Source organism: Lepidochelys kempii, chromosome 1 (genome assembly GCF_965140265.1).
Source record: "Lepidochelys kempii isolate rLepKem1 chromosome 1, rLepKem1.hap2, whole genome shotgun sequence".
Taxonomy (NCBI): Eukaryota; Metazoa; Chordata; order Testudines; family Cheloniidae; genus Lepidochelys; species Lepidochelys kempii.
The window spans coordinates 146,566,071-146,585,101 of record NC_133256.1 but is presented as its reverse complement, the minus strand read 5'-3'; the positions used below and the strand labels follow the sequence as shown (position 1 = coordinate 146,585,101).

The 19,031-nt window shown below is 42.2% G+C and overlaps 1 protein-coding gene across 5 annotated transcripts in view; it reads left to right on the top strand.

Annotated features, from left to right (window-relative positions):
* The first annotated feature begins 6,826 nt into the window (after positions 1 to 6,826).
* TAB3 (TGF-beta activated kinase 1 (MAP3K7) binding protein 3) overlaps positions 6,827 to 19,031 on the top strand; it is a 76,563-nt gene continuing 64,358 nt past the window's right edge. For 3 of the 5 annotated variants that reach the window (XM_073357805.1, XM_073357821.1, XM_073357812.1), the window contains exon 1: positions 6,830 to 7,130. The gene's annotated coding sequence lies outside the window, so the exon portion shown is untranslated. Of the gene's footprint in view, positions 7,131 to 19,031 lie in introns of all 5 variants that reach the window. The other 2 variants (XM_073357829.1, XM_073357837.1) reach the window with 2 other exon arrangements.

Genomic DNA, 19,031 nt, shown 5'->3' with positions numbered 1-19,031 from the left:
GAAAGAGGGATATAAACAAAAGTTAAGATTTGACTAAGTCTTTTAGGGGATTTTACTCAAACTTATTGTCTGAACAGTCCCAAACACTGCCAGATATTAGTAACCAGAAAATATCAACCTCCCTGAGGAGGGATAGCTCAGTGGTTTGAGCATTGGCCTGCTAAACCCAGGGTTGTGAGTTCAATCCTTGAGGGGGCCATTTAGGGATCTGGGGCAAAAATTGGGGATTGGCCCTGCTTTGAGCAGGGGGTTGGACTAGATGATCTCCTGAGGTCCCCTCCAACCCTGATATTCTATGATTCCATTCCAGGTGTGGGCAGGCAGGCTCAGCAAGGCAGGATCCAAGTGTGGAGGGGCTTAGTGTGGGGGGATCCAGATGTGGGTTGAGAGGGTTCTGTATTGGGCAATCTGGGTGCGGGCAGCTCAGTGTGGGACTGGGTGTGTGGGGGATCTGGATGCACAGGGGCTTGTTGTGGACTTGTCATAAACATACAGCTAAGGGTTGCATAAAATCCCTCCTTTACCTGTAAGGGGTTAAGAAGCTCAAATAACCTGGTTGGCACCTGACCAAAAGGACCAATAAGAAAAAAAGATACTTTCAAATCTGTGCGCGGGGGGGGGAGGTTTTGTTTGGGCTCTCTTTGTTGTGCTCTCTCGAGACAGAGAGAGGGACCAGGCAGGTAAAAAACCTCTCCTAAAACCCTACCTGAAATAAGCATCTAAGATTACAAAAATTGTAAGTAAAGCAAGGAAATGCGTTAGATTATCTTTTGTTTTAGCTTGTGAATTTTCACTATGACAGGAGGGAGGTTTATTCCTGTTTTTGGAACTTTGAAGTTGAGCCTAGAGGGGAATCCTCTGTGTTTTAAATCTTTTTATTACCCTGCAAAATTACCTTCCATCCTGATTTTACAGAGGTGCTTCTTTTACCTTTTTCTTTATAATAAAGTTCTTCTTTTAAGAACCTGATTGATTTTAGTGCCCTAAAGATAAATGGTCTGGTCTGTACTTTTATTAAAGGCAATTGGTTAGTATATTATTCTCAAGCCTCCCCAGGAAAGGGGGTGAAGGGTCTTAGGGGAATATTTTGGGGAAACAGGAACTCCAAGTGGCCCTTTTCCCAGGATGTTTGTCTAAATCACTTGGTGGTGGCAGCAATACCATCCAAGGACAAAGAAAGGATTTTTGCCTTGGGGAGGTTTTAACCTAAGCTGGTAGAAATAAACTTAGGGGGTCTTTCATGCGGGTCCCCACATCTGTACCCCAGAGTTGAGTGGGGAGGGAACCCTGACAGGGCTTGAGTGCAACGGTAATGGGACTCTGCAGGGGGGTCCAGGTGAAGGTAATAGAGGCTCAGCAGTGTGGGGTCTGGGTGTGGAGGGCTCAGTGGGGGGGTCCAGATGCTAGGGAGTGGGGCTCAGTGGGGTGGGGATCCAGGTGCAGCTGGTTGGGGCTCAGTGGGGTAGGGACCTGGGTGTGGGTGGCTCGTTGGATTGGTGTAGGGGGAGTGGGGCTCATCAGGAAGGGGGTTCTGAGTGCAGAGGGGTGAGGCTCGGCGGGAGAGTCTGGGTATGACGGCGTCTAGATGCATGGTGGTTCGGTGCATGGGGGAGCAGCTCCCTGTACAGGGATCCCTCCCCCTGTAGCGGAGGACCTATGGGCGCAAGAAGCAGGGGAGGGAGGGTGCGGAGTTTGCAGAGCTTCCTGCAGCTGCGGGAGAAATCTGGGAGTTGGTCTGACCTGGCTCCAGATGCTGTGCAGGGGAAGAGGAAGTCCTGTCCTCCCCGGCCCTGCCAGGACTATCAGTTGAACCTGGGGCAGGGTAGGAGCCACCAGCCGTGTCTTCCCCAGTTCCGCCCCTGCCCCACAGTGATTTACCTCTCTGCTAGCTGCCCTGGGCACCTGAAACATAGTGCTGGGAAGAGTCGCGTTACCATTCTTGTGGCTTCCCTTTGCTTCCTCATCAGAAAGTCATTTTTCTACAGGAAAGCAAAGAAATCTGTGGGGGACATAAATTCTGTGCATGTGCAATGGTGCAGATTTTCCCCAGGACTAAATACAGAAATCATTGAGAGAAAATAAAAATGGAATGGCATAATGTCATTTTTATCAACTAACCTTGCTGACTGTGATTCTAAGACATGAACATACATGAAATTGCTTTCTTCCAAAATAGGAAAATGGGTCTTTCAGACTGCTATTCAGTAAAAGGAAAGGGAAGCAGAACTAACTAGATTTTTGCTCTTCTTAAAAATGAGGGGAATATAGAATTTAAATCCCAACCTGAGGCCTTTCAAAGGCTGGTGATAATTACTGCCATAAGTAATAAACTCAAGGGTATTTTCATCTAGAAGGTTTGGTTTACTGTAACTAGATTGAACAGTGAATTCCATTCTACTTTACCATTCCATTCCATTCTAGTTACCTGTTTTAATAGTAAGTATTGATGCCTACTTTTTCAAAGTATATTTTACTTTTTAAAATATATACACACACAAACATATTTCAGACCATAGTTTAATGCACTAGTTCTTAAACAGCTGTTTGAAAAGAACTGGCTGATGACACAATACCAGCTTTCCTTGTTTCCAGCTGCTGAATCACATTAAAGAAGCTAAAATATATATTCAATGCTTTCCTAATATTACTTTTCCATGTAATCAATTGCTGTAGTTGCCACATGAATAGGAAAGGAAGTGGTCTGTGCGCTCTTGCATAGAAGAGGACGTGGATCAACAAGACAAACTTTCCTTTTAAGATGTGGTCCACACAGTGTGAACATGTCAAAACCCTTTGGCTAAGTGCCTGAGCAAGGCATGAACTCTTAATACCTAATCCTGGCTTTGCTGCTGATTCACTGTGGGACTAATTAACTTGCCTCAGTTTTAACAGGAACCTAAACCCCAGTGGCAGAAAATGTGAGGCACATGCCAGAGAAGCCAAAAGGATCAGTTCCTACCCCATAGGGCTCACAGTCTGACAAACAAGTGGTATGTATGGATCTATATCAAGAATAAGACAGCGTGGGCTGATGCCCTTTAGAAATTAAACCGTATCCTGTATTTCTCACACAATTGTTCTTTATGTCTTTGGGCCTAGGTGGCCACCACGCACCCTGCAATAGCAAGAACCTCATGATGACTCTTTGCCTATGCAAACCCTTTGGCCCCATTACAGCACACAACATAAGTAGGAGGACAAATATTATTACTGCAGCTAGAGCCCCATGTTTTCCACAAATGCAAAATAACACTAAATAAGAGATTGTATAAAATGACTTAAAACTCATCCTACAGCAGCAGTTTCTGCAGCTCCTGTGCTGTGGGACAGGGCCTGGCTTCCCATTCCGAGAATTGTGACTTGGCGCATGGGGTCACAGCATTGCTCAGGTTTGGCCCAGCCACCTCTCAGTCCCAGCTTGCTCTGCAACAACCCTGTCCCATGGCCTCCTACCCTTGGGGGCAGCACCTGCTTCCCTGCCTCTCCCAGGGTTGGATTCCCAAAAGACCTGTGTTGTAAGGGCCATCTGTAATTTTAATGAAAAATTGGCTGCCCAATACTAAATCAGTACAGGACTCCTTTTCTCCCGTATTTCAACCCGTGCACTAAGTTACAACACCATTTGTAGATGGACCGAGAGTGGACAGCCAAATTTGAGTGGCGCCAGCAGCTCTTCAGCTGGGAAGGGTAGAGGAAAGTCCCTTTCCTAAGCTCCACATATGCCGTGCCTGCCATTCTGGAGAATTTCAAGGTCTTTTACGACCTTGGTTTCAGTATCATTCTATAACTGCCACTCAGTGAAAACTCTCACCGGCCTCAGTGGAAGTTTCTCCTGAAAAGCGGGCATTGGGATTTGTCTCAGGAAGGATTTTGTTCACCTTCAAACAGCATCTGCTCTGGGGTGGAACATGTCAGCCGTTCAGCTACAATACCATATAGTGATTTAGGACAGGATGTGAACGGGAAGCTAATTATGCAATAGCAACTCCAGCAGAGGGGAGGAAGGAGCAGATTTAGGGATCCCGAATGTAATTCTGCATATTGGAATTTGGCCAGGACAGTGCGGTGAGCGTTCCAACTTGTCACGTCCAGGCTCAGTTCCTGCAGCTCTGTATCTATGGGAGGAGCCACCCACGAGAAGAAGGGTCCAGTGGGACCAGATGCAGCAGCTTGGCTGCCTTGCAATATTAGTGGGAACTTCAGACAGTCCTGGGCCTAAAGAGAAGAAAGTGAAGAGACTATATAAAAATGTCAATAGGAAGAAAAATACAGCTGGGTAAAACCTGTCAGTAGAAAGTCTGGTAAAACCTTTTGTACTTTGTGCTGCCATACATTCACTGATGAATTCATCAGGCATATAAGCAAAACTTATAGGAGAAAAACATACAAATTAAACGTCTGACAAATATTAGCAAATTCTTTGTCTCTTCAAACACTGAAAGAGACAGAATTGCAGTGTGAAATTGCAGCTGTTTACCACACAGTTAAACACAGCCTTAGCTGGAAGAGCATGGACTACGGCAATAAGCTAGCTAGCGAAATATTTTTGGGATGTCAATGTTAACAAATTGTCTTGTGGAAGAAACAAGGCAGAGCTATTAGTGACTAATGTTTCGGTCCCAAAGTCTGTGAGGGATTGTTTATGGGATTTATTACCCTCTCTACCAAAACAGCCTGTGTATTTTGCCATAGCAACTGACACCTCAAGTAAAGAGAACAGAAAGATGTTTCTGAGGAGCTTGCAATACTTTACTATATCACATGGTGTTCAGTCAAGTTGCTCAATTTTTATGAAGACTATGATGAATCTGCAAGAGGCATTCATTGTGTTATAAAGACCAGCCTAGATAAACACCAGCTTAACATTAATTGTATTACTGCATACTCTGATGATAATGCAAATATGAACTATGGTAAACTCAACTTGGTGTACCAGTTGTTATGTGCTGAAAACGATTGCATTCGGAGATGAACTTCCCCATACACACAGCCCACAATACTTGCAAATGTGAGTGATTGGCTATCAGTTGAAACAAAAATGATTTTATTGAAAATTTACAACCATTTTTCTGTCCCCACAAAGCTCAAAGAAGAATTCAGGTTGTTTTCTTTGTTGAAATTGAATGGAAAGAAGTAGAGTGATATGTGAATAGAAGTTGGCTATCCCTTAACCCAGCAGTCAACTGACTTTTGAGAAACTGGCAAGCAATTGAAGCCAACCTCAAGTCACTAGGGGAGACTTGCCCAGTAGCCTAAAAGAAACTGTTCACCAACGATGGTGAGTATTCCTGCATTAGGGACATTTACATATGTTTTTTTCACAATTTGGCTTGTGTCTTCAACTCAGTTGAAGGAATCCAATCTATGCATTACTGATGTGTATATAGATGTGCCATGTTAAGATGAAGATGCCAAACCTACAGAGGACTGTTTTTTTTGTTTTTGTTTTTTTATTCAAAGCCAAACAACTGATGGAAAAAATACTACCACAACAAAAAGTGAAGGTAAAGCAAGACTTCGTTAAGTTTTATGACTTTGCATTTATACATTGATAATTGGTTCAGGGTCTCTTCTAACATCATAACGATGAAGGTATTGGCCTCTATAAGAAGCTTTGTTTGTCAAACCTTGAGTTGTAACAGAAGCACTCAGAACGAAGGAAATGATTACCATGGATCAGCTCTACAAGGAATTCTGCAACAATCAAGGTGCGACTGAAAGATCAGAAAATGACATTTCCAAATCTGTAAGTGAAAACTTAAAAGTGTGGGGGAAAAAATCTGAAAAACGTGTTCTAAATTGTGCCATCTGCACTTAGCACACCAGGCTAAAACACAGTTGTAGAGAGCCGATGCTCAAACCACTGAGCTATTTCTTCCTCTAATGAGGTATAAATGGTCCAACAAATGGAACAGATGCAGGATAGACTTAATTAAAAGCAAGCTCAAAATTTGCATCAAGGGCAAGTTGGCCTGCAAAGAGCTCCTTTCCAGATCCACACACCAGGGCCAGAAGGTGCTGCGCGCAGCAGCAAGTGATGGCCCTCGTCAACGTAGGCGAGTTCACCTTATAAACAGTGGGCTTGTCTCCCTCCACATTGCTACCGCGGCACAGCTGAAGTGCTTTCGTGAAGACGCTGCCACGGGCACGGGAGACCTCCTCCGCCAGCGGAGTTAATCCACCAGAGGTGGTGGCGGGATCAGCAGCAGCAGCTCTGCCATTGACGTAGCGCTCTCCACACACACGGTATAACGCTGCCCCCCAGAGGGGCGGGTTTTTCGCACCCCTGAGTGAGGTAGTTCCACCAGCCTGGGTCTGGAGTCTCGGCCTGGCCGCTATGCAAACCAGACCCCTCCCGTTCCATGGGTCACCATCCCGTCCCAACCCTTATCACCACAGCTCCGCTAACGTGGGCTGCTCGGCGGGGGCTGCGGCGCGCACCCAAGGGAAGAGAGCTGGCGACCCTTCCCCGCCAGCGCGACATGGGAAAAACCCGGCACCTCCCCCGGGCTCCGCAGGGGCCGGCTCAGCGCGGGAGCCCCACGTTCTGCCGAGCCGGGCCTGACAGCGGCTTCGCTCTCGCGTGGTGTGTTCTGAGCGGGCTGCAGCATCCCCCGGCGGGCCCCGCCCCCTGCAGCTGCTGTCACGCCGCGCGGGCAGGGCGCGTCTCCACCGTTCTTAGCCCGACGCTCCAATCGCGCGCGAGCCCGGCCAGCCCCTGACCCACCCCTCACATGTTTAATTATCCGCCGGCGCCAGCCCTTTTCTCGTCAGGTCTCGCGATATCTGGGCCGGCGGCCAGCCGGCCTGGGCGGCGCCATGTTGGCGCCTGGGTAGAGCGGGCCGGGCCCCTCCCCTTGTCGCCAGGCCCGCGGCCCGGATCCCGGAAGCGCTTTACGGCCGCGCCCAGGGCTCCTCAGCCCCCCCCCTCCCCCACCCCGCCCCCTGTTCTGAGCTCGCGCTGCCCGGAGACCAGTTTCCCACCCCCCGCCTCCGCGAGCGGACAGGGGGGACTCGCCCCCGCCGGACCCAGGAGGAGGGGGGCGTCCCGGCAGCCCCCGCCCCTCCCCCGCGGAGAGCGAGGGGGAGCCGGGCATGCTGCTGCCGCCGCCGCCCCCCCCCAGCGCACGGTAAGGGGCGGGGGTGTTCCGGGGGCGAAGGCGGGCGAGGACATCGGTGCCCCGGGGCTGGGGCTTCTGGGGGAATCGGGGGCTGGGCTGCGGTGACGGTTCCTTGTCGGCTCCCAGCCGGGGCACCCACCGCTCCTCTGACGGGCTGGGGAGGGGGGGGCGATGGGTGTGTGGTGCCTCCTCCACCCCCCCCCCCCCACACACACACACACTCTATGGACAGCAAAACTTTGGCTGTGTGTGTTTGGAGGCGGCGTGGGGGTTGCCTGGTGATGCCGCGCGGGTCTGGGACTGGGAGGTGGCGTCTTGCGTGGGGCCACAGCTATTGTCTGGCTGTTTCTGGTGTAAGTCTTTGCAGGTGGGAGAGTTGCCACCGCCTCTTTCCATTCCTCGGCATGCTGAGTCCGCAGCCTGCTGCTGTTGTGGTTTTGGCTCTGGGCATAGAAGAGGTAACAATGGCCTGGTTGTGCTCTGGCCGGACTCCTCTCTCCGGGCTAGACTTGAGCTCCTGTGTGTTGTGTTCTGTAATCAGTCACACACATCAGAGAGGCAGACAGACCCTAATTACGCCTAGTAGAGATGCTTTGCGGCTGTTTTGAAATTGCTGTTTGACAGTATGTTTATACCCCTTTAGACATGAATTATAATCCTACATCAACTTCCCCCCCGTCTCAGATTTTTTTCCCCTTTTTTGCTCTCGTTAAATATGCCCCAATAATCTTAAAGTTTTAGAATTTTAAAGTTTCAGAAACATTCTGTATGGTTTCTTTATCTCTGGAAAAGTGACATGGCCTTGATGGGTCAAGTTGAAAAGTTGTCCTTAATAAAGTAAAGCAAGACACTGTACTAATGTTTCTGTAAGTCTACGTAAAAACGTTTAGGAAGATTGTGTTCAATTATATTGTCAGTTAACATCGTTTGCTATTTATATCCTGTTTTAAACTGATGAATCATTTAAAAATGGTAGTTGCTTTTCTAATGATTACAGTAGGCTATGCACTTAATGTTGGTTGCTGAAGCCTTGTCAGCATGATTTTCTACAATGACTTTTTTTCATTTTTCATTTTACATAAATATTAATAGGCCAAATCTCACTGCTTATTTATCAACTATCAGTAGAGAATCTTCATGTTTTTAGCTCTGGCATACAGTACTACCAAAAAAAAAAAAAGTATGAATTGTCAGTTGGTAGACTGGTAGCCTAGAACTGGTATATATGAGCAGTTTAAGTTTTGAGTATTTTTTAAATTAAACACTCTTACAAGGCAAAACATGCCTTTTTTAAAAAGTTTCATTTTGATACTTACAGTAGAATAACATAAAAAGCTTTTTTTATTTAGTAAAATTCCTGAGATTTATGATGCTAAGCTTCTGCTCATTTTATAAAACAAGTTATAAATGTGGTAGAAAAATTGTGTTTATATTTCATGTTTTAAGTATCTATATTATAAAGTGGAACTATGGCTTTTAATTGTAAAATAAAAATTCTCCCTCTCTCCTGTTCATGTTATTTTATACTCTGCAGGTTAAGTTGTGAATTGAACTCATGATAATGAGGTTGCAGGCATGGCATACTACTATTCTGTCTGCTGTGTATTACCAAGGGATCCTTTCTGCCTTTTATAATAGTGGTGTGGCTTATAAGAAAAAATAACTATTGACTTGACTGAAGCTGTGTCGTGACTGCAGAGTGAGAATGGCCACAGTGAAATGTCACGCAGCCCCACTCAAGTGTTAGGTTATGTCTATGCTACCGTGGTAAGTCGACCTATTCTGTACAATTCCAGCTACGTGAATAAAGTAGCTGGAGTTGATGTACCTTAGGTCAAGTTACCGTGGGGTCTACACCTTGGGGAGGGGGGGGGTTGGTGGAAGAAACACTCTTTGACTTACCTTACTCTTCTCATTCGGGGTAGAGTTCAAGGGTCGACTGGAGAGCGATCTGCTGTTAAACGGTTCTTCACTAGACCTGCTAAATCGACTGCCGGTGGATCGATCTGAGAGCGTCAGTTCCAGCTGTAGTGTAGATGTAGTCTTATTGTATTAACAGCTGAGAGTTGTTAACTGGAGCCGATGCCCCTATCAGGCCAGTCAGCTTGAGTTAATGTTTTTTTGCATGGCTGGGACTTGAGTTAGGGGAAACACTCAAGTTACAACTCAAGTTAACTCTGCAGTGAAGACAAGCCCTGAGACTATTGGTTTGCAAATAAGATGAAAAAGATGCTGAAGGAGCTCTTGAAGTAGGTGACATTGAAAAGTCTGGATAGCCTAAATTATATAGCTAAAAGTGATTTTATCAAACTGACACTTCGTCTTAGGTGTTGATAAACTTGTCCATGCTTATTGATCTAGAACAGTTTTTCCCAAACTTTGGATGCTGCTTGTTCAGGGAAAGCCCCTGGCAGGCAGGGCCGGTTTGTTTACCTGCTGTGTCGGCAGGTTCAGCCGATCGCGGCTCCCATTGGCCGCGGTTCGCCGCTCCAGGCCAATGGGGGGCCGCAGGAAGCAGCGGCTGGTACGTCCCACAGCCGACGCCGCTTCCCGCATCCCCCATTGGCCTGCAGCGGTGAACCGTGGCCAGTGGGAGCCACAATCGACGAACCTGCGCACGCAACAGGTAAACAAACCAGCCTGGCCCGCCAGGGGCTTTCCCTGAACAAGCAGTTTCCCAAGTTTGGGAAACACTGATCTAGAAAGTCTCCTAAAAAGCAGGTTTCTTAGTTTAGCTGAACTGTAACAAAACAACTTCATATTGGGATATTTTATCACAGGTGGTCTTGGCAAAGAATTTTCAGTATCCAAGAAAAGTAGCATGTTATAGTGGTAGAAGGTATTGAAGAAATTATTAATTATGACAGGTTCAGATATGTTTCGAATTCAGGCTGGTAATTTACTGGACATGATGCAGGACTTAAAGGGTGAAGTTCTGTAGCCTGTGTTATGCAGGAGGCCATATATAGGTAGTCATAATGGTCTCTTTTGGCCTAAAAATCTATCAATATTAAGTTTAAGTGTGCATAGAAAGTAATTTTATTGCCTCAGTTGTTTTTTTTCAAGCTTAAAACACAGTTCTAATCTGAAAAGCAATTCTGTAAAAATAGCAAGTAGTGTTTTGTTTGTCTGTGATTTTATATCATATTTTCTCGGTTTACAAGTAACAGTTTTTCATAAGCAGAAACTTGTCTTGGAATCTGGCAAGATTCCTTTCTTGCTTTTGCATTATCATACTTAATAAAGATTCTGCAGGCCAAACGTTACTTTCAATATTGCCTCTGCTAACCCTGTAGCTTTAAGTGGACTTGCGTAGGATGTAACTGAGGGCCATGATTTCAAGACAGTTGCCCCAATCATGCAAAGATTTACACTAGTACTTAACTTGAAGTAGGTTGAGTAGCCCCATTATTGTCTGGCCTGCAGAAACTGTATTTCTGGTGGTGGGACACCATCCAGACACAAACCAGTCAAGTTTTTGAGTCCTGTAGTGTGGTGTTAGGGCTTGTCAATGTCACTTTATGACCCCTTTGATATGGAAACACAATAAATAATAAACATGAACTTCCTAAAGCCATTTTTACTGAGAAGTTCAGAATAAAATTGTACTTGTAACCTTTATATCTCTAAGTTGGGTAACATGTTTTAAAAAAAGTTTTTACTTTTAGAGCAACAGTTCCATAACAGCCAACAATCAAACACCAACTCAGTGTTTGCTATGATTAGATTTTTTTGAAATATAAAACTGAAAAGTTTTAGTGAATGTCCAAAACAAATGAGTGTAATACAGTTCCAAATTTAATAAAATTTGGGTATGTTAAATGTGTTGTGTACACTTTCTCATGCTGTACAGTAGTTGAGTCTAATGACCTTTTTACTTTTAGAAACATCTTTCCGACAATGTAAGATGAGCTTTAATTAATAATAAGAATCTGGAATAATTTCTTGTTGTAGTTGAACTAGGTAATGTGTCTAACTTTAATATATCAAGAAAGACATTGATTTTTGTCAAGTAATCCAATAAAACATACATACATCATGGAGAATAAAACCTGTGGAGAGGTTTCCTTTTTGTGTATCAGAGCCTCCATATTATTTTTTTCTTGAGCACCTTTTGACGTTTTCATTGGGGGTAATGACCCAAATGTAGAAAACAAAAATGTCTGCCAATTTTTGTGGTTTTGCAGTTATATTTTCTTCTCCCCCTTTGGTATGTGGAAGGCTCACAAAAACCAAATGGGCAAATTATACAGCGGAAGCAGTAAAGCTGCCTAGCACAGTGTAACCAAACTAATATTGGGTGTTTATTTTCAGCAACAAACAGTAGCAAAAAATTAGAGGTTAATAACTTTTTTTCAGTAGAGGGTGCCCTTTTAATGGCTGTGTAGTACATATCTTCTGCATGCTCCACATTTTAAAAACTATATATATTTTGTGCTATCTTGTCTGTATAAAGAATGTGGGAAATGAGGCTTTCTTGTGAAAGACTGATGATAACCATTTTGCTGAGATTGCATACAAATAGATGCAATTAATATGTGTGAGGGATTACAGCTAAATAAGGAGAGAGTTAGGCAAAATAAAAATTTCTCTTGGAGCCTGGGGCAGAAATTTATATGACTGTCAGAAGTGCTCTCTCAATTATTTTCAGAACAAGATCCTCAATAGATTCTACTGAACCTCAGATAATTTATTTAAAGCAGGTCTTGCAAAGGAGAGCAAATGCTGAAGATGCCAGCAACTGTCTGCAAATTTGTCACATACGTGTCCTAAATTGAACAAATTCTGGCCTGACATACATGCAGAAACCTCTGTGGTATTGAATGTCCTGTTCTGTCTGCTTATTCTTCATGAAATAGATATCTTGGCTGTAACCTCATTCTAGTATCAATCAATACTTAAAAGATGGGGCTCTGATGTTAACATTTTAATGCAGTGGCTCTCAATCTTTCTAGACTACTGTACCCCGTTCAGGAGTCTGATGTGTCTTGCTTACCCCCAAGTTACACCTCACTTAAAAACTACTTGCTTACAAAATCAGACATAAAAATACAAAAGTATCACAGAACACTGTTACTGAAAAATTGCTTACTTATTTTTACCATATAATTATAAAATAAATCAATTGGTATATAAATATTGTACTTGCATTTCCGTGTGTAGTATATAGAGCAGTATAAGCAAGTGATTATATGAAATTTTTAGTTTGTACTAGATTTGCTACATGTACTTCTGGTTGAGAACCACTGTTTTAATGTATGCCAGGCAATTTGATTTCAGAAGTTTGCCACTGATTCAGTTTTTTATCCCACTAAGATGAAAGCTGCAAGAAATATGCTAAAGTTGAAGAGTACGTAGATATGGTGGATAAAGAAGAACTGTATGATGCTGGTATAGGCATTATAATCCAATATTTTTGGAGCACTGAGTCTTTGATGTTTTACCTTTCTTTTTCTCTCAATCTTTTTCATTGATCCTGTCCCCTCTTGTACGTATAATCGGGGTAAAAGTAACTTAAAGGACTTACCGGTATGCCGGAGTCCTGAGTGGGGGCGTGGCCTCAACAGGAAGGGGCATGGCCTTAACCGGAAGAGGCAATTTAAAAGCCCCAGGGCTTTGGCTGGGAGCCCTGGGGCCTTTAAATCAACCTGCTGCATAGGCGGCTGGGAGCTCAGGGGTGAATTAAATGGCCCAGGGCTCCGGCCGCCGCAGAACTCCGGACATTTTAAATCCCTGCTGGAGCCCGGCTGCCAAGTTAAGGCGGGGATTTAAAGGGCCCGGTGCTCTGGCCACTGCAGGGAGCCCCTGCCCGAGCCCTGTTGCAAGAGTTCCGGTGGCGCTTTAAAGAGAGCTCCGGAGGTGATTTAAAGGGTTCGGGGCTCCCCACAGTGGCAGGAGCACTGGGACCTTTAAATCATCACCAGGGAAGCCCGTCCGGCACAACGTACTAGCTCTTGCCGGTACACTGGACTGGACCGGCTTACTTTCACCTCTGCATGTATTAGACCTGATAGATCCCACTATATATGTCTGCTCTTCAGTTTACTGAATGTTTTAATTGACTCAGATCCAATAGGTGTGCAGACTTTTTTTTTTCCAAAATTTAAAACAAGTTTTAAAAAAAGGTAGAATTAGTGCAGTAAAGTTCAATTGCTTGCAAATATAATTTGCAAAGTAAGTAGACTTTATAAAGTTGTGTCAAGTTTTACCAAATAAGTTGATCCAACAAGCTGGGATTTTTTTTATTTCCCCCTGTGAACTGTCTTACAATGACCAAGGTAACACAGTAATCATAGTTGAGTAGTTTGACAGTATAGTATAAAAATGGAAGATTGGTTGTGTGACTGAATGAGAAGATTCTTAGAGCACTTTATTAAAAACCTGAATAGTGATTGTTGTGGACTTCTTGAAGTCCACCCTAGAGATTGCTATCCATATTCTCAGTTGCTGTAGGGATTAGATGCCTGGAAAGTGGCAGTAGATCGTTGACAGGAAAGCACCAAAAAAAATCACAAACTTTTTTCTTTTTATGAATGCCGTCCAGGAAAAAACTCTTGCAGCAATTTTTTATATCCTTTCTATATTTTTTGCGCTTCCCCTCCTGTTAAAATAAACACAAGTGCTTTAATCTCCCTATCTTATTCTCCAAACGACTTTTAAGTTTTTATTCTTTCTTTGCTTTGAATATTTTGTTTCCTAGCCATTACATGTGTTTACAGGCATCTCCTAGAGGCAGAGCTTTTATCAGTCCAGATAAAATGCTGTAAAAAAACTGGCTCACTCCATTTGCTTTATTTTTTATTTACTTTTTTATAATATGTGATCTAGGAAAAAACATCAAAACTGTAAAATATGTGGATTTATGTTTTCATTATGCTAGGAAATATAAATTCCCAATAGTATGAGCATGTATTAAAAAGAACTTCTGGTCATTTCCCTTTTTTGTACAGTGGTTGTGATAAATGTGTTAGCTGAGTGGCAGACACTATTGAGTTGGTCGACTTAATGTATCCTCTCTACACACATGCACATCATACATCATTTGAAGGCTGATTGTGTCGTCTTCAAGATGAGGTGTGATGTGGAGCAGTCACATGGTGCCGTTATAGAAATAGGGATAACCAATGATACCATCAACACATTAAAATGACTACTTCGGAATATTTGCTTTCAAGACATAAAGTTGTTTTTTTGTGGCCTCAAAGCATCACAACAACTATCTGGTAAAACAAAATATGATACATTTCAGTGATACCTATACAAACTTAATAGGGCTGGTGATATTTCTAGTCCTCATCCTTATCATAACTAGGGCCCTACCAAATTTATGACCGTGAAATCTGATCTCTCCCTATTAAAATCTGTATAGTATAGGATAAAAGCACACAAAAGACCAGATTTCATGGGGACCAGTATTTCTCAAATTGGGGTTCCTGACCCGAAAGGAGTTGCAGGGGGGTCACAAAGTTATTTTAGGGGGCTTACGGTATTGCCACTCGTACTTCTGCGCCCCGCCAGCAGCAACGCAGAAGTAAGGGTGGCAATATTATACCATGCCACCCTTTACTTCTGCGCTGCTGCCTTTGGAGCTGGGCGACCAGAGGCTGCTGACTGAGGGCCCAGCTCTGTAGGCAGCAGCACAGAAGTAAGGATGTCAATACCATACTATTCCATCCTTACTTCTGCACTGGTGCTGGCAGTGGCTTCAGAGCTGGGCTCCCAGCAGGGTGGATTTGATTTAAGTCAAATTGATTTAAATCACTAGTCAGGAAGACGTGACTTAATCATGGATTTCTACATAAAAGTGCATTCTTGTTTGTTGTTATAACCTTAATACATATTCTTCATATGTATTAGATGTTGGTTTCATTTTTTAGAAGGTACACACTATATATTTTTAAGTGATTTAGTTTGAAAACTTTTCAGATTAGTTTTACAGCTATATCAGAAAATGAATGATTGTTTGGTTATTTCATTTACCAAAGGTAACTGAAGCAGATATTTGTGAAGTCATTATAAAGAAAAAAAAAAAACGTAGAAGAAACACCTCTGTAAAATCAGGATGGAAGGTAATTTTACAGGGTAATAAGATTCAAAACACAGAGGATTCTTCTCTAGGCAAAACTTTAAAGTTAGAAAAAGCAGGGATAAACTTCCCTCTTAGCACAGGGAAAATTCACAAGCTAAAACAAAAGATACTCTAACACATTTCCTTGCTATTACTTACTCTTTCTGTAAGTTAAATGTATCATTCTGTAGGAGCTAGATTACTTGCTTGGTCTCTCTCTTTGTCTCAGAGAAAACACACACAAAGAGAGAAAGCAAAAACCTTCTCCCCACAGATTTGAAAGTATTTTCTTCCCTTATTGGTGCTTTTGGTCAGGTGCCAACCAGGTTATCTGAGCTTCTTAACCCTTTACAGGTAAAGGAGGGATTTTATGCTACCCTTAGCTGTAGGTTTATGACAAGGTTAATCATTAATATTTGGAGGATTTTCTTGCCATGCAGTATTAGGAGGAGAACATCACCAGACAAGCATTTAAATTGTTTTATTTAACTAAAACAACGTAATGTATTCTGGATTTTTTTTCTTCAACAGCAAACATACAAGATTTTAACAAAACAAGCATATGAATTTTTGAATTTAGTTAAACATTCAAGTTTTTTAAAATCAGGTTTGTTTTTGTTACAATAGTTACATGAAATATTTTTAAAAACCCACAAAAATTAAATCAACTACTTCAGCCAGGTCAACATGAGAAACATAAAATATTGCCTTCTGCAGCTAACTCAGTCGTTTTCACCTTCATTTTCCTGTTTGTTCATAATCTGGAAAAGAAAAACAAGCTTTCCTGCTTTTTTCAGGTCCCAAACGATTTCCCAATTTGGAATGAATTAGTCCAAAGGAAAAAAATATTCTTTCTACAGTGGCAGAAGAAGCTACTGCTGTTAAAAGTGAGATTATCACTTCAACAGTCTCTGAATCCAAGTGCTTAAGTGACTTCCACTTGTTCACTGGTGTGACTTTTTTTAAAATATCATCAGCAAACACCTATTTCTTGAATGGTTCACTCTTAGCTCTGAAGTTTATTATAGATGGCATTATGGAGGGATGATTGCTGGATGTCCATGTCATAGCCAACTCCTCTTCTTCAGCAGTTACATTTTGACCCTGGTACTGAGTATGGAAAATATTTTAAAGAAAATGAGCTAGAGATGGTGCTTGTCCCCTTCTTTTTTTTAATGCTTGTAATTTAACTCTGTCATTGCATATTTTTCTTTTTAAGATCTCACTCAGTTCCTTCCAAACTTCAACAGTGTCAGCAATAAAACAGCTATTTCCCTGCATTTTGTTCAAGGCTACAGAAGTATGCTTCAGGGTACTCAGCATGTGTTCAACATGTCTCTTAAGCCCAATGTTGAGAACTTTGGCTATAACAGTGCCATCTGTTTTTTCATGATTTTGTTCCCAAACTGTCATCAGATTAGGCCACCCCTTGATGTAGTGCTCAAAACAGTCCACTGCTGAGTTCCATCACACATCCAGTGGGAGAGTTAGCTTGTTTCCTCCCGCTTTTTTCAGAGCAGCTGCTGCAAAGTGGTTGTTACGGAAGTATTTTGCAATTTCAACAACATTAGCCTTTATTTCTGGAACACTGAAGTCTTTGGCTAGGAGGTGCATCAAATGAGCACCGCAACCGTATGTTATTAGCTTGGGACTCTTTTCACTCTCTTCTAAATAATTTCTTCTCATCTTGGATACATTTACAGCGTTGTCTGTGACCAAGATGCATACAAGACATTTGAATTTTTTTTCACAGTTTGTTATAGCTTTTACTGGTACTACTTGTAAGTATTTAGCTGTGTGCGCATTTCCTGATGTATCAATTGTTTCTGAAAGGAAGACCTTCCTTCTTCTGTTGTCACACAAGCACATATGACAGGATCATTGTGGACATTGCTCCACCCATCAAGACTCAGGTTAACAATTTCACCCTCTAGACCTTTTGCACACTGCTAAATTTCTCTTTCATACACTTTATCCAGCAATTTGCCTGCAACATCTGCTCTGTTGGGAGGATTAGTATCCTGGTCTTAATGACTGAACCATGTTAATGAAGTGTGGGTTCTCAATCATACGGAAAGTAGAGTTTATTACATAAACAAACTGAGCAATTTTTTCATCAATTACCTCTTTTTGTAATCTTCTGGTTCTTATCACAAACTTATCTCTGGTTGTTTCTGGATGATGGAGATATTTTTTTCTTTTTGCTACAAGTGATATACTATGGCCATGTGACATACATGGTATGACTGAAATGCTATCATTGTCAGATAACTCTGAAACTATAGATCTTGAATGTGGATAGTCTTCAGAATCCTGTATGTTGATGATGGATTCTCCTGAACAAAATAAGTCAATGCAGTTATTTAATTATTATTACCTTACTGCTCATTTAGTATTACTCATTGCATTCACGGACACTCAGTACTACTTTAAAGGTGAAATTGTAAAAGGAAGATCTGCCTATTTCAGCTATTTATTTTTTATCCCAACTGCATCTAAAATGATAGTACCAAAGAGTAACAACTATATTTTTTGCTCAAACATGAGAATTCAAGAATAGTCCAGAAGGAAGATAGGCAGTCCTTAAGAAAGTAGTGTGAAATAAAAAAAAAGTTTACCAACCTGAAGATCCTGCATGTTCAGACATGTCCCTTTCATCCTCTTCAACACAGCTTCCTCCTGAGAAGGAACACTTCTCATGATGTTGTTTCATTGAGGCAACCAGGCCTTGCATTTCGTTGTGGCACTGTTTGCATTTTGTATGCATGTTTGTCTTACCCACAGGTAGAGGAACTTAATTGAAATATTCCCAAACTGGGTCTCTTTTACAGCCTGCTGCCATACCTTTTCCCTTCTAGTGAGAGAATGATATAGTAGATCTCAAATCAATGAAGGCTTCACTCAGAAAGACTGCAAGACTTTGGGAATATGCTGCTCAAAACCCTTGTGACATTCCTTCCGGGCTTCTTCTCTTTGTCCAGATCTCTTCCATCCCCAACAATCTTCTATTCATTTTTGAAACTTTGTACTTTAGAGAGAGGTAAGAGATTGATTCTGTGTACACACATTTTCAGAGGGACAGTAGGGTTGAGGTCTGTTGTTTCTCACGTCTATATATTATTTATTTTAAAACATTTTTGCTGTTAACAAGCATGTTACCTCTGGAGACACAAATCCACAGTTTGAGTAAGAACTGCAAAACTAAGCATCTTGGATGGTATCTTCTAGACTGAGCACTGTCTCATTGGGTAGATAGAAAGATTAACCTAAATAATCTATACAGAAGCCCCTGGAACCCCATAAAATTGGGTCCCTAATCCATGAACTATTGGAACTCATTTACAAAACTTTTCTTAAACATTATATGAATATATTGTTTATACTATAGAATTAGAATTTATAATCTGTCTTCCATGATGATACATTATAACTCAGATATATCTTAATTAAAACTATCTTTAGTTAGGTTTTTTCCTCAAAAAGCGTTTTATCAAAAAAAACCAATTTAAATAAAAAAATCCAATTTACTTTAATTTTTTTTCAATATCATTGATTTTTATTCACCCTGCTCTGTTCAGAAAATGAGAACTCGTGTGGAAGGAGAATATTTGGACTTACTAAGGCTCTCCCTCCCCACTCCCCCAACTCCTGGGCTTTTTGTGTTATAGAAGTGACTTCATAACATTTTATGTCATATATCAGTACTTGGGACCCTTTGTCATATGCTGCATATGAGACCCAGCTTTTATGGCAACATCTCTCTGTGTGCATGGGAGCAGCACTGAATTATGTGGCATAGATAAGTAGTAATTCAATTTTCAGTTATACTGAAATATTAATAA